General features: G+C 33.7%; 1 protein-coding gene across 4 annotated transcripts in view; it reads left to right on the forward strand.

Moving 5' to 3' along the window:
- Positions 1 to 16,426, forward strand: part of sloth2 (ubiquinol-cytochrome c reductase complex assembly factor 6 sloth 2) — a 49,760-nt gene extending 33,334 nt beyond the window's left edge. For all 4 annotated transcript variants that reach the window (XM_085810178.1, XM_085810175.1, XM_085810174.1 and 1 more), the window contains one exon: positions 15,814 to 16,426. The gene's annotated coding sequence lies outside the window, so the exon portion shown is untranslated. The remainder of the gene's footprint in view (positions 1 to 15,813) is intronic.
- Positions 16,427 to 20,125: the final 3,699 nt, after the last annotated feature.

Raw genomic sequence — 20,125 nt, forward strand, 5'->3', positions numbered from 1 at the left:
CGATCCCAAGCAAATGGCTGGCTGCTTGATTGGATTTTCCTATGTGTAATATGAATCAATTTCCCTTAGAAAGTTCTCTATGAAGCCATCTCTCCTCTTAGTAAGGTAATCCTAGTGCACACTGCTGTATTCAGATAACCTAACATCAATTTGGACAATCAGTACTGAAAAATAATGTGGGAATTTTTAAAAGCAGGGTTGGATTGTTTGATTATGGCAAAGCGTGCTAGAGTTGACTACCTAGAGTGAGAAATGGAGGACTCCTAAGGAAAGCTGGCCTCCTTCACATTACATATGGAAACAGACTGCTAAAATGTCCACCAAACCAGCCTGTTCCCTGGGATTTGATTCAGGGTTGAAGTGCCAATTTTCAGCTGTCTTATCCATTCAGCCACTGAAGGACTAAAGAAAAGAAAATAGTAATTATTTTGTATTGGCTTATGTATAAAAGTCATGTATTAATGCTCTAGTGTTCAATTAAAATTAATTGTGGAGTATATTAAATTAATTACAGGGAGACAAGAGTACTATATCCATAGAATATGGTCTTCTCTAAAAACAATCTTCTGCTAAATTTATTTGAAGTGGGTTTAGTTGAAAAATTGCATCGGGATGATGATGATTTTCCCCTTGAGGGTAAATTTTGAAAAAAGTCTTTTTGTTCTGTGTTTCCTTTTTTCTGAAGAGGACTGCATCTATAAGTGGTAAATGAAAGTAGCTAAATAATAAGTGTTCATTACACAAATTACTATTCTGCTACAAGGAAGGATTTATAGGACAACACAAGTTGCAGTTACAAAGTGCCCTTGATCATCCTCTCCTCTGTTCTTTATTTAAAATATAGTCATTTCTGTGGTTGCTTTTAGAATTCTATCAGCATATTTCCTAATAAAGAAATTGAAAATTTTGTTAATTTTGCATACTTCATCCTTAGGAATTTTGTGATCAGATGTTACATAACCTCAATTTGCAAATTTCGGACAATTTAATATTATTGTGAACCTCCTCAGTATAGCTTGCTTTAGAAAATGCAGTGTAAATATCTTTTATTACTGAACTCTTTTATCTTTTGAGAACTCAAATTACATTTCGTCTTCCTAGGGAAAAAAATAAAAATACTTTGGTGATATCATTCCAGATTTTGATGATATTGATTCTGTTCTTAATGTTAAACTCTTAACAGTAAAACTGCTCAATACTGATAGTTCAATATAGGTTCAAGTTGTGCTGAATGGTTGACTGCATGGGAGTTTTCATAGTTTCTCCCATCTGTAATATGAATATGTGCCAATTTCCTTTAAAACGTCTTCCACAAATGTGTCCCTTCCCTTCGACAGGTGGCCTTCATGTATTTCCCGTAAGCCATGTACCATATTTACTTACAAATATCTCCCCCCTTGCATAATTTCCTACCCTAGTTGTTTCAGTATACAATTGAGAAGCATCTGATTTATGGTAACAGTATAAAATGTATGCACAAATAGGAATGTATTTTGTGTAAAAAGAATACTATTGAAACTCTAGGTTCTTTGAAAGACATGGTATAATAAAAGTGTAACTTTATATGTGCTTTTTTAATGTACTGCTTTTTTCATAAAAACCTTCTCAGAAATATCATACACTATGTATTTTTCCCCCTTTTAATTTTCAAGCAATAAAATTCATAGGAAAAATATGCAAATACATATGGTAGTCCTAATCCTGAATATTAAATATTTCCCCTGAGTGTAGGTATAAAAATTTACATGATAAGCTTAGGATTTTCAAGATCTTGAAGGATAAGGCGATTATATTGTATGATAATTTAATAATAAAATATAAAGTCATCAAATAAATGAAATTTATCTCTAATAAATTTTTAATAAGGCATCACAGTTCCATGTAGAAATAATTAAACTGTTTCATGTAGTATTAAAAAGAACAGCATAGTGTTTTTTCCCTTTTAAATTTAGAAGAAGTACTAAAGTCATTTTAGCAAGCAATTCTCTCAGAACCATCTCTTTTACTGCATAATTAGACTTTGCACATGAGCTACAGTATGCTTGCAAACTGAAAATTATGGAAATTTTGAACTAAAAAAATTTTAATAGTAATAAAAAGGATTGTGTAGTAAGATTAAATATTAATGCAAGTATCCATAATGTACTAAATTAGAGGGAGGAACATGAAAATGGTACTGTAGAATCTCTTAACCAGCAGCAGTAGGGCCTTGCCAATTCCGGATTAGATATTTTTCCCAATAATTAAACTTATATTTCTAGAACCTAACTTGCTAATGTTTAGTGATGCCATCTGTAGAAATTGTAAAGTGCAAATGTTCATTGCTCATATTTTTTTATATATCGACTGCTGTTAAATAATATGCAAAATCATACAGATCATTTCAAATTGAAACATATGCACATGATTTTATGTATCAGATAAACAAAATTAAACAACACTTAATTAAATTAAAATTTTAACTTAAAAATTTTAATTATGAAGAATATTGATTAATATATATTTTTTAAAATAGAGATTTTATTCACAGAATGTAAACAATTATCACATGCTTTTATGACTAATGAACAATTAACTACATATTAATTTTGTATATAAATATGCAAAATTCTAAAAATTGATTGGATTGGATTTAGCTTCTGAAAGTATTAAATTATTCATTGTGTAGTCCAGAAACCTACTGTATCCCGTTTTACCTTCGATATCAGAAGAATTATGATGGAAAATGAGTATACAATCAATTATCCAATGAAAGACATCTCGTCACAACACAAATAGTTTAATATTACAATTATATTTACTAGTCTAATTAAGTGTTAGTTTTAGCTTTGACACCTCAAAGCAATACTCAGAACATAAATGGCATAAAATATTACTCATCAGTTTTTAAATACTCATGAAAAACATCTCAAAAAGTCATTATTCTCATTACTTAAAACGAAAGTAAACAATAGAGCAAACTCGAAAACGTAGATGTAAAAACTCAACTGTTGCCAATCGCGATTTACTAAATTACATCAAAATAAAGATAATAATCAGGTAGAGGTTCAACTTCACATCCTCCCACCTAAGTTAATATTTTTACCTAAAAAATTTAACTTGCAAAAGAAAATTGTGAATATTTTATAAGTTACAAAAAGAAAATTATAAGTAGTTCATAAGTCCAGTCTCTTAGGTGCTTTGATTGTACGACCTGCTCTAGTCTTTTGAATCTGAGGTTCAAGTCCACACACGTTATCAAAGGAAGAATTGGCACAGGTTTCACCTCCCACCTTCGCGGTTGAAAATTTCTCAATGATGGGATCATCGTTGGAAATTTCAAGTGGATACAATCTTTGAATTGGTCTTAGCAAGTGTCCATTAGCTGTTTTAAGCTTGACAAGTCTTGTAATTCCATCTTTTCCTGGAAGAATCTGAATTATTTTACCTAGTGGCCAATTGATTCGCTTGGTGTTATCACTTCCTATCAATACAATATCACCAATATTGACTTTCACAGATTTTTTGTTTCCTGCTTTTTGAATAAGTGCTCCTAAATATTCAGACCTAAACCTGTTTCTCAAATCCTTTTGCAAGTTTTCTCTATATTTGACTCGCTTATTAAGACTTTTATGCCCAATGTCATCAAGATCTGGAACACCACTTATTTGATTATCTTGCAGAAATAGAGATGGACTTAAAGGCATTAAAGTAGCATCATGTTCAGTTACATATGTCAATGGACGGGAATTAATTACTGCTTCACAGTCACAGAGAGTCGTGTTCATTTCTTCAGAAGTTAGCGAAGCTCTTACTAATACTTGTCTCAGCAATTTCTTAAGAATTCCTATCAATCTCTCCCACCAGCCTCCCCACCAGGAGGCAGTTGGTGGGTTGAACTTCCACTGAATTGGTGGTATAGATGTGTCTTCAGTGATTTGCTTCCAGTTTAAGTCTTGAAGTACATTTGAAGCACCAACAAAATTGGTTCCGTTGTCACAGTATATGATTCTGCTCCGTCCTCTACGAACTATAAATCTTCTAAGAGCTAGTAGAAAACTCTCAGTAGACATCGATTCAACCAACTCTAAATGGACTGCCCTATAAATGGAGCAGGTGAATAAACAAATCCAAGATTTCTTGTTGCCTTTCAGAATTACTTGTCCCGCAAGATACTCTCCACAGATTTCAAATACAGCTGCTTCTCATAATCTATCTTCTGGAGGAGCCCCGGTACAAGTTTCTAGGTTCTTTGCAGAAAATCTTCTACACACGGTGCATTGATTGATGATAGATCTCACAGTTTTACGAGCATTCAGAATCCAAAATCTCTCTCGTAGAATATTTATTAAAATTTGAGTACCAGCATGTGCATTTTTCTCATGATAGTATCGCACTAGTCTCTTGACAACCTCATGATTGGATGGAAGAATAGCTGGCGTTTTAAAGTCTTCTGTATCCTCACGAAAGGTAAGTTTAGTTTTTAGTCTGAGGATTCCACTTTGATCCTTGAATACTCCTAAAGTTCTTAATTTCTCATCCTTTTCATTCACAAAATAATCTTCTTGAACCATTTTGATCAATAACTTCTCAGCCTCAAAAATTTCATCAGAATCAAGGTTTCCATGCTTTCTCACTGTTTTTTCAGTTCGACAATTGGAGGTGAATCTTAGGATCCAGGCAATTAGATTAACTATCCTTTTGTATTGGGAAAAGTATCTGTAATACCAGTCTCTCTTGGTAACCAAGCATGCAGAAACTAAACATTTAGTTACAGAAGAAACTATGCTCTTTTTCTTTTCTCTAACAATCTCAGTCTCATCTAAATTTAAGTCACCTTTAGGCCAATCTTCTTCAGGCAAGTAAAGCCAACTTGGACCTAACCACCACTGAGATTTCAATAAGGATAAAGCTGAACAACCTCTACTCGGAAGATCAGCTGGATTCATGCAACCAGGAATATGTCTCTAAGAATCTTTATTTGTTAGTCTTCTTATTTCCTTCACCCTATTCTGGACAAATACACTCCAGGCTTCTTCTCTCATTATCCATGCTAAAACAGTAGAAGAATCAGTCCAGAAGTAAACTTCTTCACTCTGTATCTCAGACAAAATTGAGGACGAAAGGCGAGACGCTATAGTAGCTGCAAGTAATTCCAATCTCGCGATAGTAGTTTCTTCTTTTCCAGTTGGTGTAACTCTACTCCTGGCTTGTATCAGTTGTACTTTAGTAGAATCAAAAGTTTTTATATGAATGAAAGCAGCCACGGCATAAACATGCTTACTGGCATCATAGAAAATATGTACTGAAGTATTTTCACTCGTGCTCCTTGAACCAAAATATCTTGGAAAATGGATCTTTTCCAGATAGTCATTATCTTTCAACCATTTTAAAAATGTAGTTCTTGTACAGGTATCAACTTCTTCATCCCATGTTATCTTCTGCTTCCACGTTTCTTGAAGTAATAACTTAGAGATAAGGATAACAGGACAACATATACCAAGAGGATCAAACAATCTATGAGCTGTAGATAAGATTAAGCGCTTAGTCACTTTTTCAAAACATAACTCTTTTATACTACCAGTATTTATTCTTAGAGTGTCAGATTTTTTATTCCATATTAAACCGAGCACATTTGTATCAGCAGAAGCATCAGCATTAATATCATTGAATTCCCACCCTCTAAGCTCAAATTATCTCTCAGCCATTACCTTTGTTGATACACTAATAAAATGATTGAGTTCTTCTTCATTTTTAACACAGCTGACACAATTGTCAACATAAAAACTATGCATAAGTTTTTGAATGACACCTTTCGTATATAAGGATTCGCCGGTTTCTATTTTCTCTAAAACAGTTTGTGGATGAAGCTGAATAGTAGAGTTTAGAAGAAAAGGGCTACTTGCTACACCAAAAACTACATGGCAGTGCCTGTAAACTTTCAGTTGACCATCACTATCAAGCCATAAGAACCGCAAAAAGTCTCTCACTTATTTGAAGAAAGGCTCTTCGTATATCAGCAATAACACCAATCTTTTCTTTTTGAAAGCATGTTAAAATACTCGGAAGCTGTTCTATTAGATTTGGGCCTTTTTCTAAGCAGTCATTAAGACTAGGAAATCCCTTTACTTTGGCTGAAGCATCAAATACCAGTCGGAGTTTTGTAGTGCTATTCTTTTTGATAACTTCTCGATGAGGAAGGTAAAGAACTTGCCCTTGATAATTTTTATCAGCCTCTTCAATTACTCCCTCTTCTAGCCATTCCTTGAAAACATCTCCATAAGCTTCATAATTGGACTCGATTTTAAGACGTTTAACAGTTTTGTTCAGTCTTCTCTCGGCTAAGTCAAAATAGTCTGTTAGTGGTGGATCATATTCCAACCAGGGCAAATCAACCTCGAAATGATCATCGACTATAGGAACTGTATTTAGAAAATGTAACCGAGCAGCTTCTTGTAGTTCAGTCTGGTTTTTCTTGACTGATGGGTCAGTGATCCCAAGTGTGTCCAAAGTCCATAGATCTGTTATGGTCTCCACAGTAGATAACAAGGATGTAACTAAGAACGATGATGAAAACTCACTTTTCGAAGTATTTGGCATTCGTCCCATAACTGACCATCCAAATTTGGTCTCAATAGCTACGAGACCACAAGGCAACTCACGACGACCACCTGTCATGAGTTTTCCAGCTACATCAGCCCCAATAAGAATCTCAATAGGATTTTGACAATCATCCACAATATTTATATTACAGGCTGCTAACTCTTTCAGACAAAGCTTGTTGACAGTAGGTGGCACTGACAAATAATTTGTTGACTAAGAACTTTAAAGTTGCAATTATAATTCCCATGCACACTTGATAAATATAAAGTGTATACATCATGCTTGCATATCCCTGAGTCCTTCCCTCCAAATAAAGAGTGTTGTAAATATTCACAACTCTGAGGTTCATAGTTCATTTCTTTACCTGTACTTCTTAATAAATATGATCGCTGTTAAGCAGTATCGATAATAGCTCTTGCGACGCGTTTTTCCCATTACTTCTAATTATAACTTTGAATGTTTGAAGCATTACGTCCAGAGTAGAAGGTAAATTTGAAAGAGCTTGATCCACTTCAGCACTAATCTCATTTTTCTTTTCAACTTCAGGTGATTCTTCGTTTTTTGACATAGTTATTTGGTGCATCTTTCTACACAGAAGAATATAGTGTTTTTTACCACAACACAAGCAACCAACTTTCAAGTTACAATCCTTGACTGAATGTCCAGATTTCAAACATAATAAACACTTGTGAGATTGTTGAACCAGTGACTCCCTCTGCCTTAAAGGTATTTTTTTTACTTTTAGACAGCCTCCAGAAAAATGTGAATTAGAACAGAATATGCACTGTTTTGATACTTGAGATGAAGTTAGAAGGTCTGTTGCACTAGGTATATTTGAAAACTTTTACATTTGTTCTCTATTACCTTTTTCTCATAGGAAAGATTATGTTTTACTTCTGCTTCTGGTTTCGATGTGTTGAAACTTTGAGAGGCTAAAAAAATGCGTTCTTCAGCTTCAACTTCGGCTTGTAAAAATTCTAAATCACTTTTCTCAATTATAGTTTTACTTTTGTCTGAATCATCTAAATTCACTTCTTGAATTCTACGATGAGCAGATGTATATCGCTGCCAAGCAACAAGAGTTTCTTCAGGTAATGATGGTTCAACTAGTGGAAAAAGCATTGCAGCATATTTTTCCCTAGTAACACCTAATAATTCAAGTGATCGCAGTTTACTCTCAAGTTGATCGAACAATTTTCTTAATGAATTTTTAGAAGTGTTCTGTTTTTGAAGAACTAATACTAATAAGTCTCTGACATATACCTGAATCAATAGTTCCTCTCTGCCGAAACTCATTTTCAGCTGTTTTAAAGCTTTTTCGCAACTATTACCCCCTGGGGGATAGCTCTTAATTAATTCTTCAGCAGGGCTGCCTTTTTCCATTGCTTGAGAGAAATACAAAAATTTATCGTGAAAATCGATATTAATGTCCTCATCAATTTTTTGAAACTGACCCCAAAAGTATAGCCAATTTCTACCATCAAAAGTGGGTAATTTTATTTTGGGATAACGTAATAAAGTGTTCGGCTGCAAAACGATGTTCAAATTTCCATTTTTAGAAGATAATTGTTCACTCACTAGTGTTTCTAGCTTCTGTTTTAAAGATCTCCATCGATCAATATACATTTCTGACTCATCTACCGCTTTCTCTATTTTGGTATCGGAAGTATTTTCAGAATACAACAAATGTTTATATTTCTCTTCACATGCTATCATTAATAAAGCTTTCTCTTCAATTAGCTTTAATTTATTAATTTTATCAGCACGATTTAATTTGATTTCTTCCTCATCAAAAGTATTACATGCTCGAGTAAACAACCTTCTAAGTTGCTTTCTATCTTTCAAAACAATATCCATAATGCACAAAGAATAAAAGAAAATATAAAATATTTTTTCACTCACTCTTAAAAGTGCAGCCGTAGTCCTGTCTCTTGGACGCCAGATATCCCGTTTTACCTTCGATATCAGAAGAATTATGATGGAAAATGAGTATACAATCAATTATCCAATGAAAAGACATCTCGTCACAACACAAACAGTTTAATATTACAATTCTATTTACAAGTCTAATTAAGTGTTAGTTTTCGCTTTGACACCTCAAAGCAATACTCAGAACTTAAATGGCATAAAATATTACTCATCAGTTTTTAAATACTCATGAAAAACATCTCAAAAATCATTATTCTCATTACTTAAAACGAAAGTAAACAATAGAACAAACTCGAAAACGTGGATGTAAAAACTCAACTGTTGCCAATCGCGATTTACTAAATTACATCAAAATAAAGATAATAATCAGGTAGAGGTTCAACTTGCAAGTGAAACACTGTAACTTCTGCTGTGTTGTAAATCCCTTTGACAATTTTAATTTAGTTCCAATAAAACTGCAGCCAATAATATTTATATCTTTATGCCAATTTTTACACTGAACTATTTTTTTGTGTTCTTTTTTTTTTTATTTATTTTAACCTGCATAAAATTACAAAGCTGTTCTGAAATAGAATGCATTGTCAAAATTGTGATTTATAACTTTGTCAGAACTCCTTCTTTTTGATAAATTATTCTCATACACCAATGGCCAAATGCATCTGGCTCATCACAGCAACAGAGCATGAGACTCAATGGCGCATATTAATAATATATTAAACCCACTGTTTGCATCAGCCACAGCCTACACTCATCTGGGAAGATTTTCCTTTAGCTTTTGGTATATATCAATAGAAATTGCCTTCTGTGCTTCATTGAGAACTGTAGTTAGTCTGATCTCTAAAAATTGGTGATTTACCCAGAAGCATAATCTAATTTTCAGTTCTTCCTAAAAGTGATGAAAAGTGCAGAGTTGTCAGGGTTATCAAGATACGTTACCAAACTTGACAGTTTGCAAAATGCAGTCTCTGGATGTCAGAAAAGTCAAAAGTGTTTTTCTGACATCCAGATTTCTGACTTGTTTTATCTCAAGTTCAGATTTGCCACCCAAATCTAATCACCAGTCAGTACTCCTGACTTTATTAGTTAAGTAACTTTATTAGTTTCGTGCATTTCCATGAGAATTGTTGGGATGCACTGAATACAGAACTTCCAGTAGCCTTGTTTGCAGTTTGCTATACAGCCCAAGAAAATTACTCTGAAAGTTCCGAGATTGTGAATGAGTGATTGTCATCAACTTTGTAGTCAATATACTGGACGAGAACATCACTCACTCCAGAAAGCTTGCCACTGCTAAGTTCATCGTGAGCATTTGCTCTTCCTGCTATCAAAAATCTGATCCACAGCTGCACAGCACCTTCACTCATAATGTTTGGGCCATGTACAGCTGTCCAACAAGACTGTATGTCCCTAGTATCATGTTAAGTTTCCAGTGCCAGTGTTTTGACCGTTCAAATATGTCATTGCATGGAAGATTTATATATGTAGCTTCCATGGCCAAGGGCCATGGGAGTGATATTTGCATTGCATCACCAGTGTGTATAAACTGCAACTGTGTTAAACTATGCTAAACCTGTAGAAAGTATTAACATATGGATGCATTTTGATAATATTAAATATACGAGGGTAAGTTGAAAAATATGTTTCCCCTGTCGACTGTGGTCAGAGTTGTGTATGAAAGTCAAAAAATAGAATGAGACATTAAAGATATGACATACCTTTATTTTTCCACATAGGTACCAAGTACATTGAGACATTTGTCATATCGCTTGATAAGCTTCAAAAAGCCCTCCAGGAAAATATCAGGGCTTTGCATATGGAAGAAGCGTTGAACGGCTTGTTTCACTTCAGTATTGCTTCCAAAGCGCCTTTTCCCCGAGATTTTTCTTCAAAGCTGGAAACAGATGGAAGTCGCTTGGTGCGAGATCAGGACTGTATGGCGGATGGTGTAGGCGCTCCCAACAAAGAGTTGCAATATGATTTTGCGTTGCCATCGCCGAATGTAGTCTGGCATTGTCATCCAACAGCAGAACGCCAGATGTGAGAAGGCCAGGCCACTTTTTCTGAATCGCCTCTTTCAATTTCAACGGTGTCACAGTAGCGCGTAGCATTCATGGTTCCAACCTCGAAAAAGTCCAGCAACAAAACTCCTTGGGCGTCCCAGAAAACTGTGAGGAGCACTTTACCTACAGAGGGAGTTGTCTTGAACTTCTTTCGGACAGGTGATGATGCTGACAGGTGACGGTGATGATTTCGGATGCTTCTTCCATATGCAAAGCCCTGATTTTTTCCTGGAGGGCTTTTTGAAGCTTATCAAGTGATGTGACAAATGTCTCAATGTACTTGGTACCTATGTGGAAAAATAAAGGTATGTCATATCTTTAATGTCTCATTCTATTTTTTGACTTTCATACACAACTCTGACCACAGTCGACAGGGGAAACTTATTTTTCAAATTACCTACCTATAATGACATCTGTATTTATATGCCAGTTGAACCAAATATTCAGTTAAATTGGTTTCAATGTGTTGTTCTATCTAGAACTGTACCTCATAGGAGAAATTTTGCACTAATTTTGAAGTCAGTATCACAGTTGTTACCTACCCCCCCCAAAGTATTAGTTTCAAGTCTTTAATTTTCTTTCTTTAATTTTTACATTGACTGCTATAATTAAATATGAATAAATAAATTTAAAGATGAATCGAAACGGTAACAAAATCATGTAATTTACATGCTGATCAAAAGAATTGTATCAAGATGAATTTATATGTGACATCCTGTTTTACACACTGCTAGTATAAAAATAGTATGTTTACATGTATTTGTTTAAAATTTGAAGATTTTGCTACATTGCATGTTAGAATGAGTCCATTGAAATCTTCATAATATATCTTCATTACAAGCCAATTAAATTACATACAGTGGCTTGCATTTGTTTGGGGGGGTTGTCTGTGGTTTTAAACTTTATTTGCAAGTACTAGTTATTAAATATTAGCGAAATGTTTTTTGATCACATGTATTATTGAACATCTTTTTTAAAAGGTACTTGTTTAAAAAAAAGTTTTTCAAAATGTTTTTAGTAAAATAATAATAATAATTTATTCAGAAAGTTCTAAAAACGAAACTCAAAATATTTGGATACTTTGAGGTAGCAGTTTTTATTTAACAAAAACTACTGGGCATTCGATATTATTTATCTAATAGCTAAAATAATGCTCTTTTTACATGCTTTGGCATGCATTCAATTAATATTCCATGTAAGAATATTCCATTCTTTTGCAAAATTGCTTTTAGTAGAGGTTTAAAGAAGTACCATATTTACTTATTCTTTTCTCCTACTCAGTTTATACATGTTCGATAGAAAAGCTAAACAATATGGAGGAGTTTGGGCTACTTCAGAACAGTTGTATAATAAGCACAAGCGAACATTTAGGGCTGTGTATTTAGGATTGTTATCCTGATAGAACTTGAATATATTTTACATTCAGATGCTTCTAGTTTCTCCTTAAGAATGTTTATAGATTCATATTGGTATGCATTATTTTCTATGAAAATAAAATTTCCTATTCCAGAGGCAGCAAAGTATCCCCAAACCATTAAATCTCCACCTCGTGCTTAACAATAGGCAATAGAATTTTTGTATTCATACCTGCATTTGAGTGTCATCCGATAATAATTCTTTCATCGCATGCAAATACAGAGTTACCCAAAAGTCCATTAACATTTGAAAATTCAACAGTTCACAGAGTAATGTAGGTAGAATGGTTAAAAATTCACACTACTGTAAATTAGGGGGTCTTCAACCTTTCTCGCCCGAGAGCCACATCAATAAATTCACAAAGATCCATGGGCCACATGTCTGTCAAAAAGTAGTGTAATAAGAAAATTTGTATGAAAAAGGGAGGTTTGTTTTGCAAGACTACAGTTGATTCTAAGCGAAGAGATAGTGTTACGTATTTGTATATATATACATTGGCTCCCAAAAGTCAAATGGAAATTGAATTAAAATCTTTTGCAACATTTTTAACTATGAAAAAAAGTATAAAGATGATTGTACAGAACGAAGTTACAAAATGCATTTACAATAAAAATAACTTACATTACTGGCGGGAGATGGTAATTGGTTTTAATTTGAAATTTGACATTGTTTTTGCTTGTTTAAAGCTTCAATATCCGGTTTAATCTGTGTTGTAATTCATAATGTTTCTACCAAATGTCTGTCTGTCAGCCATGTTCTTGTTCTTTATTTTAGGATTTTCATTTTACTAAAAAGTTGTTAACATATGTAGGCACTGCCAAAGTTAGAAAGCATGAAGAGTGCATGTTATCAAATTCCTGGATACTTTTCTTCAGTCAACATACATAAAAATCAATGTCGGATTTTCAAGAAACTTGCAAATTACTGCAAAGTCACACTGTAAATCTATAAATTCTTAATGAAGCTCGGGCAGAACACTTCCAATGTCTACTGAAAATGGAGACATTCTCAGGAACATTTCATTTTCATGAAAATCGGAAAATCTGCTTTTGAATTCCTTTTTCAACTTACATAATTATTTGAATTCCATATTGTAAAGTTCTTCATCAATTTTGGAAAGTGAGTGGAATTCTTATTTAGGAACTGACTTTACCACAGGATTAATTTTGTCTCAAAAGCTTTCATAAAGTAATAAAGATTATGAACAAGTAGATCTTTTCCTAGTAAGTGGTAGTTGAGATGACTTGTAATATCAACAAGAAAAGCAAAGTCTCTCTACCATTTTTTATCACTGAACTCAGGAATAGATTTCTCTTTAGATTCCATAAATTGTTGAACTTTGCTCTTCAGAGAAAACAGGCGCTGAAGCATTTTTCCTCGGCTCAACCAACGTATTTCCATGTTATACACAATGTCACCATATTCAGCTTCCAAATCACTCAAGAACTGTCAAAATTGCCCGTGTTTAAGTCCTTTAGACCGAATGGAATTAATCACTTTTACAACAAAGATAAGAATCTACCCTTTTTATGGAATTGAGATTTTATGCGTAGCCAAATTTTTAATTTTTAAAATTACATATGATAGAGTGAAATTTTTTAAAAACTTGTCATTTTTAGAAAATTTTATCTCAAATAATATGAAGCATGTCAGTAAAATGTTTTAAATATCAAGAACAAGAGAAAATGATTTTTTTTTTACAACAAATAGCTGACAAAGCAGTTTTTCTTGAAAACAAAATTTTTAAAAATTCAAATTCAAATGTGGGGCCACTGAAATGTCTTCAGCGGGCCACTGGTTAAAGACCCCTACTTCTGAATAACATGGGGCTTTATTGAAAGGCCTTAAAAAAAGCAAAAAAGGTCAACATATAGCATTGGGCACCAAATTGTCAGTGATGGCACATGAGATTTGTGTAAGAAATGAACTGCAGTGAGAGAGGGAATCAATCCATTCCTTGACTTTGTCACTTTTCTATCCTTGCCTTCGGCTGTTGGTCACGGTGTGTGTGGATTTATCACATCAAATGTGATAAGACGCATTTCCTTCATTTCCTTCAAGGAAATGCATAGTTCTGCTATTCAAATTGTTAGTGTGATGCATGTGAGGTGCGCTGATATGTTACAAAGTTGCACCATACCTAGTCTGGCTGATAAACACCTGTTGGAAGGTATGACTTTTATGCAGGATGCCACTCTACCTGATATTGCTACACGTGTGAATGATCTCTTGCACATATCGTTCGGTGAGGATTGTGTGCTGAGCCGCCACTTCTCTTATGTGTGTGCTTCTCAGTCTGTGTGATGATTTGTTACAGGGTTACCTGAAATTGCAAGTCTACGGCGATCATCCAAGCTGGGGATGCTAAAAGGCAACATCAGAGGACAGTTTCTTTCCATACGTACAGATATGCTGTACAGTGCTGTTCACACCATTGTCGCTTGACTACAGGTATTGTTGATGAATGACGGCCGACATGTTGAACGTTAGTTATAAAGAGCATAGTCTTTGCTAAAAATTAATTGTTATGATAATTATTGCTTTTGTTATCATAATGAAGTGTTATCTGTTGCCCATTTTAAGCGCTTTTTTTTTCTTTCTATAAAACCTCATGACATTTCAAGCATGTGTGTCAGTTTATACCTCTTTTCCTACATTATTTACTGAATTATAGAATTTTCAAATGTTACGGAATTTTGGGTCACCCTGTACATTAAGTTTTGACTCGTCTGCTAACATAATATTGTTCCAACATGACAAATATTTGCGTACCATAGATTTTGTGTTATATGTATAGAAGGGAAAAGAAGGATGTATTTCCCTTGTTTTCTTGTTGACGAAGAATTTCCTTCTTGATAATCACCCATTGTATCTATTTGCTCTAATGACTTTTTCTAACACTTTTAGGGATAACATTTATTTAAAACTTCTTAATTTTGACAGTGCTATTTTTGAGTTTTGTTTATTTTTTATTGAATAACTCTCAGATTCTTTCGCGTATCTTGGAATGTGTTTCTGGACTTCAGTGCATTTTGAACAGTTGGACTCAGTTTTTAATCTTTTTAATAAAATCAAAAATAGTTAAACATCAAGTATATTTTGGATATTTTAAATAATTTTACCATCTTTAAAATGAATTTAAATTTCAAAAACTTAAAATTTTTAACAGAATTTTTCAGTATTTGTAGTCATGTTTACTTCAAATATGAAACTCTTAATGCAATTTACTAAATAAGTAATAATTTCCAAATGCAGACAATAATTCTTATCTATTTTCATTTTTGTCTTTCAAAACATTTCAGTGAAACTTTCAAGTGTCCAAATTAATATGTGAGTTACTGATTAACATTTCTTCAATAATTTTTTTATTACGGAATACTTTGATGATATTTATTTTGCAACAAGCAAGGTTTTAAATAAAATATATTAGAAAATATTTGTAGTCTATGTATATTTAGTACTGGATTTATGCAATAAATTTCAAAAATACAAGTGTCCGAAAACAAATGTGAGTACACATCACTATTTATTCCATGCAGAATTTTTTGAGATGAGGATTTGAAATTTAGAAGTATTTTGTAATGCTTCAGCAATTTTTCTAGCTTTTTTCACCCGTAAAGTTTTTCTTGAGGAATATTGTTTCCACGTGGAGAACAAAAGTGTTCAAAAATTACTAAATCAATTTCATTTATGAGTTATTTTCAACGGTCTTACTATTGCAGATGCCTCCATCTTTTTGAGTAATTCTTTAATCTGTATGTCTAAATTTCTGAATTTTTTTAAAATTAGCTATGCAGTTATTTTTATAACTTTTTCTGTTTCTCAGTTATGTAAAGGAAATTCTGTTCTTGCTCAAGAAGTGCTAGAGGTAAAATCTTCAGTGAGACAACATATAAGAGGATCATTTATTTTTAGAAGATGGGATTATAGTAAAAGTAAGTGCAAAGCATGGTACACTTGTCATAGAGAACAAGGGATGAAATGTGCAACTCAAAACTTTTAATGGCTGCTATATCAAAAATTTGATTTTAAAATATCTGTAAATATAATGATATTCTGCTCTACTTGCAGACAGCTTATTGTAATCGATGTTATGTGTCATATCCTAATGTTTGCTGGGAAGATAAAAAAAAATATTATGATTGTAATAACCCAGTTTTAACTGTGATTAGGGCCAAATGTGTAATTTTACTAAAGAGGCTGCATACAATTAAATTTTACTGATGTGTTCTACACTCATGTCCATAAATTAAGGATAGTACAAAATCAGGCAAAGGAAGAGTTAGAAGCAAAACAAATTTGACTTATTTGTAAAGCTTATTTATTAAACAAAAGGTAAAGAGCAAAAAAAAAAGATGCTATATGTTTGGTATTATTAAAAATTTAGTGATTTTTTCTCCCTGGAGTAAATTTAAAAAAAAAAAAAAAAAAAAAAAAAACCAATATTACAATATTACATGGTTGGTATGATTGTTAATACATTGTATGTCTCCCAGATGATGCAATACAATCCGTACAACGCCTAGCCATGCTGAGTATCAAATTATCGATCTGATCTTGGGGGATATTACACCGCTCAAAAAGCAATGCTGTCCGAAGTTCCGGTAGACATGTAGGAGGAGGTTGACAGGCCGCAACTCGTCGGCCAAGCATGTCCTCACGTGCTCTTTTAGATTCAAGTCCGGTGAGAATGCTGGCCAATCCATACAGGTGATATCCTCTGATTGAGGGCATTCGCTTACGATGTTTGCATGGTGAGCACGGGCTTTGTCATCCATAAACACAAATTGTGCGCCCATGCCACGCCGAAACAAACGTACACGTTGTTCCAGAATGACATCCCGATAGATTTGAATCCAATTTGAACATGCAGGTCAGTTCTGGAACCCAGAATAATTCCACCCCAAACAAGCACTCCTGCACCACCGTAACGGTATCATTCAATGATGTTTTCTTGGTGGTAACGGGTACCTGGAACTCTCCATATGAAAGTCCGGCGAGAATCAGACTGCAAGCTAAACCTGGACTCATCGGAAAACATCACACAAGCCCACTGTTGCGGTGTCCACAAAGCATGCTCTCTACTCCAGGCTAACCGCAGGCGGCAGTGAGTTGCAGTAAGTGGAATGCATCTGACAGGTCTACGAGCATATAGACCAATCTGCCCTAAGCGTCTGTACACGGTCTGCCTTGAAATTGTCGTACCAGTAGCTGAAGAGAGCTGAGGAGAGAGGTCTGAGGCTGTGCTCCGCCTGTTTCTTTTGGCGGTATCTGCCAAATACCGGTCTTCATTCGGCGTTGTAACTCTGGGGCGACCTGTGCTGTAACGTCTATTCACATTACCATCATCTTGGAATCGTTGCCAAAGCCTGGAGATGACACTCTGGGCAATTCCAAGTTCATCTGATACTTCCAGTTGGGTACGCCCACATTCCAAACGGCCAAAAATTCTACCACGTAAAAAATCATCAAATGCATCCTTTGTGTCATAACTATTCAGTTATTGCACTGAAATGCTTATAAAGCGCCTGCAAACAATTTTACTTCTTTGCCTGTATTCCTTATATATCACTCTCTTACACTCTCGTCATTGTGACGTACCATCGGTGTCATCCGGTTACTTTCTGAAATTTGCATATGATTCTTGAAGATGTGTGTAGTGATTTTACCGGTGATATATTTATTTTAGAGTTCGATTTCGGCATTACTCCGAATTATCCTTAATTTATGGACATGAGTGTATAAACGTGAAAGAAGTTTAGAATCCTATCCATATTGCATATGTGTGGATCAAATGTTTTTTTTTTTTTTTTTTTTTTTTTTTGTTAATTTATTTAATGGAAGTTCATCGATTTAAATCCATTGAATGTTTATATAATATATTAATATATAGCATATAGTAAATTATGTGAATAATTCCAATGTGTCATTATTATGTAATAAAAAATTGCTGTTATTTTCCATACTTTAAATTGTTAAAAACCTCTGGTATTATTTGAAAATACAACTCTCTGTCTTATAATTTTACTGGTGAGAAATAATTAAAAATAAAAGCATTACATTTAATGTGCGTGTTCTTTTCCTTGGCAATCTGTGTGCATAAGATCATCACTCATAGATAAGAAGTTAAAATTTAAAACGTAGTCTGATTTAACCCCTTAACTGCTGCGGGCGTATATATACGCCTTGCTCAGCCGATGCGTTAACTGCCCCGGGCGTATATATACGCCCTTACAAAATACTATCAGTTGCTTTGCGCTGCTACCCGTTAAATTATTTGCAAACCTTTGGAATGCAACACCAGAATGACCTTGACGAAGTATGTGAAGGAGGATATTATTTCAGAGAAGTGTGGGAAGAAATTGGAGAGAGGGACGCGTCTAAAGTGCTGAAAGTGATGACTGCGTGGTATTGGCTAGTGTTGTTTGAGTAAAACGTATTTTTTTTTTATTCTGTTCTGTGTCCTCCGTTTTTGTTTACTTTTTGTAGTAGGTTCCAGGAATAAAGAAAGATATAACGGATGTTTCAAACCCATTTATCTTTCTTGAATTATTTTTTGATGAACTGCTCGTGCTTTATATTGCTACTGAAACTAACCGTTTTGTAGACGAGTATATGAACCAACAACACCTTGCAAACGAAAAATCAAGAACAATATCGTGGCATTCAACCAATTCAGAAGAAATATATGTTTTTATAGGCATACTGATTTCACAAGGTATATAACACTGAAACATGATATTACACTTTACTGGTCTAAAAATGAATTGATCGAAACACCATTATAGGGACCTTTTTTATTATAAAAATATCAGTTTTATTATACTTACATCTTTTTATTATATTTTTACTCAAAATATTAAATTTTGTGCATGCATTTTTTTTCTTTTACTGTTTATTTTGTGAAAGTAAACAATTTTTAGAAAGTAAAACTTGCTCTTACTTTCCCCCTAATAAATCGCATAACTACGCGCGGATATGTGAAAAACCGTGGCACTGGGGAATGAATCTTGTGCGTTTTCCGCGGCAGTTAAGGGGCAGTAAGGTTGTAAGGTTCCGCGGCAGTAAGGTTGTTATTTCTACAACTGAAAACATCACAAAGATAAAAGATGTAGTAAACGTGGCAACTGGTTAGAGATTTTAAGTTTCAAAAGAAATCCATCAAATTCCAAGACAATGAGTATTGCTGAATCTTATGAATTGGGGAAGATAAACTCACATCAGACCAGGCACCAGCATATTTGGTGCCCTAGGTGATCAGTACAGATACTACATCAAGTAAATTAAATATATTAATGATGTTTAACTTTCTGATGCATTTTGTATTTGCTTGATGCTTTTAAAAACAAATTAGAAAAGCTTTAGAAGCTTTATGAAAGCATTGTCCAAAAATCAGCTGACATTCCATATGATTGACACTATATAAAATTAATGCCACCACAGAATCAGCACTGAAATATAACCAACGATAGTGAATGGTATGTGATGGACATGATAAAAAAATGGAGAAATTTTGGTAATGATATAAGAATGTGAATGCACATTTGTGTGCTTCCACAGACATCTCACTGGAATAAAGTTGACAATGTGTAGGATCATCGACACCAATACAAGTTTGACAGAACACTGTTTAATGCAGTTATTTCTATTCTCTTCTATCATGCATTTGAAGGTTGTGAAAGTTAAATAACTCTCTTTCCGATTTTAATATTTGAATAACTATACAGATTAATGTAGTTTTAATTAACATAATGATTATTTTTAGAAGTTAATTTAAAATTTCTGATTTTACAGCAATTACAAAACAGTTATTTTAACGTGAATCAAAATTAAGCTTTTTCCAAGTGAAACGTCTTCTATGCATGAAGTTTTTCTTTCCATTAAAATGCATTGCAAATTCTAGTAACAGTAAATGAATCTTTTAAGTATTTAGAATTATTCGCTAACCAGTATTGGCCTGAAGATGATTTCAAGTGCACGCTAGTCATCTCGGTTGTACGAGAATAAAAAAAAGGGAAAGAAAATTTTCGATTGATAAGAATACTTTTACGAATTTCGTAAATATGTAATTAAATATTTGTAATTATTTCTAAAATTATAGTATCTCTTGTGTAATGTAACAGGAAGTTCCTCGAAAA

The sequence above is a fragment of the Stegodyphus dumicola genome, chromosome X2, assembly GCF_044657685.1.
Source record: "Stegodyphus dumicola isolate Sdum_Otavi_A_Nest chromosome X2, ASM4465768v1".
Taxonomy (NCBI): domain Eukaryota; kingdom Metazoa; phylum Arthropoda; class Arachnida; order Araneae; family Eresidae; genus Stegodyphus; species Stegodyphus dumicola.